A 7,254-nucleotide genomic window follows, 5' to 3' on the forward strand; every position below is an offset into this window, starting at 1 on the left:
TTTCCCCAGAAAACTACATTCTTTCTTCCGTATGCATTTGTCCATGTTGTGTTTTATCTAGAAGGGAACCTCCTAACTTAGACATCACCTTTTCTAGGAAAACAATCTCACCTCCTTTGTGAGGAGGATACCACTCTTATGTATTGTTACAGCATTCTTTACTTAACGTCTCATAGAATGCTTCATTTATTCATTTATATAACTCCAACTCTGCCTTATGTACTGTAGTAGGTAACAGAGATCCCATTATAAGAACTTGTTTTTCAAAATGGAAGCTGGATACAGAATGCTTATGAGAGTTATTTTAAGCTTTTTAGAAACAATTTCTGTGCTATATTACATGTTTCAATATGAAAAAATACATGTTTCAAAAGCATTTTGAAAAACATTTTATCAAACTAAAATATCCTGTTATTCTATGAGGGATAGAATAAACTCTAGATCAATATTACTAATTCATATATATAATAAGAGTAAAAAGAGGACATCCAAACTGTTTCCCAAAGTTATATAATTTATTTCATGAATTATGAAATTTTAAATTAATACTTGAAAATGTATCAATAAAATAAACACGTAGGCAAAGAATCCAAAACCCATGGTCATCTAACAAGATGTCAAAAAGCATAAAATACTTATTTTCAGTAAATCTCTTAGAAATATAGATATGGACGGATACATAATGAAGATAATAAAGATCATCTCTCTCAAATCATTGGGTCACATAAACAAAATGGTGAAACTCTGGAGTTTATTTGTAAAAGTAGTCAAAGATTGGTATTGACATTATTATTTTTATTATTTAACTTCTGTTTTTCTTCTGAATGGTCCACCCAGTAGAACAGAGTTAAGTGAAATAAGTGACCTTTCATGATATTTTATGATTTCAGTTTGGTTAGGATTGGAACAGTTGCAGTATTTTTATTTTATTTTAGGTTGCTAGATGTCTGGTTTATGTTGATTGTGGGTCATTTTATATTTGTCAGATGATATACCTTCATATATTATACAATCAATAAAAATTATACTCTTGGAGAAGAGTAAATAGAAAAATAAATACTCACAGTATAATGCTACATTAAAATAGGAAGTTTCATAACAGTATAAATGATCAGATTTTGTATTTGTAGCTGAAAAAGCCACAGCAAAATATTAACTAGTTTTCTCTGAAATGCAGTATTTGGAAGCATGATTAATATTCTTAATTTTTCCAAAATTTCCTCACTCGCCAAATTTTCAAAACATGAAGAATATATATTTTATGACTGTAAAAAATTAGAACTGTTTAAAAATACTTAACAATATACTAGCAAACAATATACTAGCAAATATACTAGCAAAAAATATAAATGCAGGTAAATGTTAAAAAAAATCATTTACTGCCATCAAATGGAATTTATTCCTAGGATGAAAGGGTGGTTCAATATTCAGAACAATCAGTGCTTTATATCCCATCAATATTAGAAAGGATAAAAATGCTAAGACCATTTCAATAGACACAGAAAATGTGTTTCACAAAGTTCCACCATTCATGATAAATACTCTCAACAAAGTAGGTTTAGAGGGAAAATACCTTAACATAATAAAGGCCTTTTAGGAAAAACCTAGGGCTAGCATCATTTTCAATGGGGAAAAGCGCTTTTCCCCAAAGGTCAGGAACAAGACAAGAGTGTCCACTCTCACCACTTTTATTCAACATAGTACTGGAAGTCCTCATCACAGCAATTAGATAAGAAAGAACAAAAGCCATCCAAATTGCTAAAGAAGAAGTAAAACTTTCACTCTTTGCAGATGACATAATAGTATTTACAGAAAACCATTAAAGACTACATGAAAAACCACTGAACTCATAAGTGAATTCAGTAAAGTCAGAGGATACAAAATCAATGTACAGAAATGCTACATTAAATTTTTTTTAAATATTTATTTTGAGGGAGAGAGAGTGACCATGAGCAGGGTAGAGGCAGAGAGAGAGGGGGAGAGAGAAAATCTCAAGAAGGCTCCATGCTGCCAGTGCAGAGCCAGACATGGGGCTCAATCTGATGGACTCTGAGATCATAACTCAAGTCCAAATCAAGACTCGAACACTTAACTGACTGAGGCACCCAGTCACCGCTGTTGCATTTCTATGTACTAATAGTGAAGCACCAAAATGAGAAATAAAGAAAATAATCCCAGTTACAGTTTCACCACAAATAATAAAATATGTAGGAAAAACTTAACCAGAGAGGTGAGAGACCTCTACTCTGAAAACTATAGAACACTGGTGAAAAAATTTAGAATGACAGAAAGAAACGGAAAGACATTCCATGCTCATGGGTGGGGAGAACAAATATTGTTAAAATGTGTATGCTTCCCAAATCACTCCACAGATTTAAGGCAATCCCAATAAAAATACCAACAACATTGTTCACAGAACTAGAATAAACAACTCTAAAGTTTGTGTAGAATCACAAAAGACCCTCAATAATCAACGCAATCTCAAAGAGCAAAACTGAAGGCATCATAATTCCAAACTTAAGGTTATACTACAAAGCTCCAGTCATCAAACAGTATGGTATTGGCACAAAGATAGACAAATAGATCAATGGAACAGAATAGAAAACCAGAAATAAATCCACATGTATATGGCAAATTGGTCTTTCACAGAGGATGAAAGAATATGCAGTGGAAAAAAGAATCTCTTCAACAAATGGTTTGGGAAAACTGGTCAGCTACATGCAGAAGAATGGAATTGGACCACCTTTTTACACCATACATGAAGATCACCTTAAAAGTAATTAAAGATTTAAATGTGATACAGAAAACCATGAAAATTCTACAAGAAAGCACAGGCAGTAATTACTCTGACATCAACTGTAATAACATATTTCTAGATTGTCTCCTAAGGCAAGGGAAATAAAAGCAAAAATAAACTACATCAAAATAAAAAATTTCTGCCCAGTAAAGGAAATAATCATGATTAAAGACAGCCTACAGAGAGGGAGAAGATATTTGCAAATGGCATATCTGATAAAGATTAGTATTTAAAAACATATAAATAACTGAAAGAACTCAATTCCCAAAAAACAAATGATCCAATGAAAAAATTAACAGAAGACATGGACAGAGACTTCTCCAAAGAAGACATCCAGATGGCCAACAGACACATGAAAAGATTTTCAGCATCACTCATCACGAGGGAAATGCAAATCAAAACTACAATGAGATACCACCTCACAGTACTCAGAATCCTAAAATCAAAAACTGAGGAAATGATAAGTGTTGGCAAGGATGTGAAGAAAATGAATCTTCATGCACTGTTGGTGGGCATGCAAACTGGAAAACAGTATGAGGTTCCTCAAAAAATTAAAAATAGAACTATCATATAATCCAGTAATCACACTATTGGATATTTACCCTCCAAAATACAAAACAATAATTCTAAGTGATATATGCACTCCTATGTTTATTGCAGCATGATTTACAATAACTAAATTATGGAAGCAGCCCACATGTCCACTGATAGATGAATGGATAAAGAAGATGTGGTATACATACAAAATGTAATATTACTCACCTATAAAATGGAATGAAATCTTGCTATTTGCAGTAGTGTGCATAGAGCTGGAGAGTATAATGCTAAGTGAAAGAAGTGAGTCAGAGAAAGACAAACACCATATGATCTTATATGTGGAATATGAGAAATAAAACAAATGATGAAAGGAAAATAAGAGTAAAACCAAGAAACAGACTCTTAACTGTAGAGAACAAATTGATGGTAATCAGAAGAGATGTGGGTAGGGTATGGGTGAAATAAGTGATGGGGATAAAACAGTACATTCATCCTGGTGAGCACTGAATAGTATATAGACCTGTCATCTGACTATATTGTACTAATAGAACACTGTATGTTAACTACACTGGAATTAAAATAAAAGCTTAACAAAAGAGCATTTTTAAATATTCCTTTTAAAGACAGTGGTAAGGGTTTACAGAATTCTGTCCTCAGTTTTCATTAAAACCTACGAAAGGGTAAGAACAGTTAATGGATATTGGAGAGAGGTTTTCTGTTGATTTATTACATAGACTGACTTAAGGCAACTTGTTTAAATAGGATTCTAGACTTCACTAGAGTGGTCCAAGTGGGCAGTATAGATAGGATGTGCCTTGTGAGGCACCCAAATATCACACAGTAAAAAGATAAGGCAGAAGATGCAGTCATTGTGAGGAATGTGGGGGATGTTAGTGATTACTGTTACCTCAGCTTCTTTATTTCTTTCAAAAAGAAGTAAAGTTTGTTTCTTGCCTGGCTGTTTCTGTCCATCTCTCTCCAAATGCTCTGTCCTTAGATTGATGCTCACCTTTGGGGATCACCTGTAGAAGGAAAGCAAAGTCTGCTTGAGGACTTGGATCATGAAGCATTCACCCTTCTTCCCATGTTTCCCAGGAGAAAAGAGTAGGAGTTTGTAAAGGACTTGTACTCACCCCGACTTCCAGATTTTAACCCAAGCAACTTCGTAAAACACTGTGCCTCCCTCCCCCTCAGAAAGAAATCGAATGCACTATGTTCTGAATCCGATGGCCTCCTTCAGCTTATTCCCCCTCCTGTTTATGAAACAACATATTCTTCATGATATCAGACATCCCTAGATCTCCAGTGCTTGTCCGAATACATAGCAACCCCAAAGTTGCTAATAATGAGCAATAGAGCTCTACTTAGAGGAAAGCTTCTTTTCATTTTTTTATATGGTGTTTAGAATTATCCTGGATTTTCTCATTCACATATCTGTGTGGAAACAAAGAACATTTCTTTGTTGCTGGGATCTTGAGGTATAACCCTTGTGGAAAACGTATCTGACAGCATTATGTGTGATTTAAAATGGGGTAATGGTACATATTCTTAGAGTTGTTTTGAGGATTAGTGTAATATACCTGAACATCACTGGCATAGATTGAATGCATAACACATGTTAGTTTAATCTAAACCCCGAGGCTGGTATTTCATTTTCTATAATAAGGGAAAGTGATTTATTTAAAATGATGTTCATGTATATCCATGGTTTTTTCTTCAGTAATTTCTTAATTTTTGCATTCTCTTATTCATCACTTTTGATGTAAAATAACTTCTTCATAAGTCCAAGTTCCCATTCACATTTTCCTTTCTGGAAATATGTCTCTTCTCTCATCTTTGTCCTAAGGTTCCCTATTAAATCTTCAGTATAGGATTCTTATCTTCTCTGTCTACAGAAGTTAGCATGGCTAATTGGGATTTCAGTTTTCAAAGCAAGAAAAATCTTCTCCTTTGTGTTTTCATCAGTGTTTCACTAACTTCTTGTGACAATTTGCTGCTCCTCCTCAGTGAATTAACTTCTTAGTTTTCTTCTTAGAGGTAAAGCCAACTAAAACCTATAGCTGAGTATTCCATAATCACACACAAGTATTAGTAGTAGTGAGGGAGAGGGAAAAATAAAACTTTCTGCTCAATAGAACATCATAGGTACTTATGCAATAACAAATTAATATGTCACATAAATATTTTTCTACTTCTGAGCCCCAAATATTTATTTCTAGCCCCCACCAGTGGTTGTGGACACCAATTTAAATTCTCTGTTGTTTTCATCTAAGAGACTTTGTAATCCCAGAAGTGATTTAATGTTGAATATTTGAATAATACAGAAGGTAGTGACTTTTAGTTACACTAAGGATGATGTTTCAAGAACTAATTATAACAACTTTTTAGACAGTAATTTTTTCTCTGATTTTTACTTCACCTATTATACAGATAACACATACCTACTATAGAAACTTGAGAAGTTCTGGAATATTCAAAGGGAAAACTGAAAGTCAATCATAATTATAGAAAAAGTACTAAAATTTTGACATCTATTCATATACTATATTTACATGCATAAGAGCACACTGCATTTCTTGACTTATTATTTTTTAATGATTAACAGTAGTATATGCATTACCCTCTATTAGGCAATTTTAATGAAGTTCAATATATCTTTAACTGATAAATAGGAAAAACATAAGACGTGGAACTGAAACAGTTTTTGTTTTTGTTTTTTTTCTTTTGGTTTTGCTGGAATCTCAGCAACTTTTAACTTTTTGACTTTTTGAAGGAATGACATGGTTGGAGGACTGGGATCATATTCCCTTCATTTCACTCCCTGTGAGGAAAAAGGATGCACAGCGTTAGAGAGTGTCCAACACACTCCTGCTGTTGCTTCTTGACTGTCCCCTCAATTTCACTTACTTTCTAACAACTTCCTTGTCCTTGACCCCACTGTGTCCTTCCAGATTTTAGTGTTTTAATTCCATTTACACTTCTATTCTTCTAGCACCCCAGAATTGTGTAGGCCTTAATTAGAAGAGCACATTTCTATTCATATTTTAAGATTCAAATATGTGCTTGGATCTTTGCTCAAGTTTGATGCCAAATATGTTCACTCAGTGTTGTGGGAATACATAAAAATGAGAAAGATTCTACCTCATTTTTTTAGTGTATATTTATTTTAGAGAGAGAAAGAGCACGGGTAGATAAGAGGCAGAGAGAAGGGCACAGAGGATCCAAAGCAGGATCTGGGATGAGAGGAGCTAGCTCAATGTGGGGGTCAAATTCACCAACCATGAGTTTATATCCTGAGCCAAAGTTGGGTGCTCAACTGACTGAGCCACTCAGGCAGCCCAAGACTCTGCCCCTTGATGGGAATACTAGAAAAGTTCCAGAAGATCCTGCTGGAGTAAAATATCTGTGCCTATTCTTGGACATTGAAATTGCCACAAGAATTGGTGTTTTGTTTTAGCAGACAGTAATTTGGCAGGACTCACATTTCAAACTGATCTTCTCTGAGCTGAGTAGCCATGGAAATCTCTACTCAGGTATTATAGGCTTAGCCCTGCTTATGTGTAGTTTAGGAATCAGCTAGTATTTAGGTAGAGCTTATACAGAAACCTGGTCTCCTGTTCTCTAGCTGTCTCTTTTCTGTGTTTCTTTTTTCTTTTACATTTTTAACTGCTATAGTCTTCCTGAACTCTGTCCTTTGTTTCTTCAAGTCAGTGACATTGAGTTTTCCATCTGAATTTTACTTAACCTGTAGTGACTGTGACTTTGTCCTTCCCTTATCTTGAAACTACTAAAAGGGAAACTTACCTAGTGTGTTGTTCCTTTTTACAAAGGTTGACTACCCCCATTCATTTTCTTGATACTGTTGGCTACTTCAAGAAGGCATTTTTGGCTTTGTTTTTATTTTTTTAATGTTTACATTT

General features: G+C 34.2%; 1 pseudogene; it reads right to left on the reverse strand.

Annotated features, from left to right (window-relative positions):
* Positions 1-7,254, reverse strand: part of LOC115275881 — a 20,072-nt pseudogene that overhangs the window by 853 nt on the left and 11,965 nt on the right.

The sequence above is a fragment of the Suricata suricatta genome, chromosome 13 (assembly GCF_006229205.1).
Source record: "Suricata suricatta isolate VVHF042 chromosome 13, meerkat_22Aug2017_6uvM2_HiC, whole genome shotgun sequence".
Lineage (NCBI taxonomy): Eukaryota > Metazoa > Chordata > Mammalia > Carnivora > Herpestidae > Suricata > Suricata suricatta.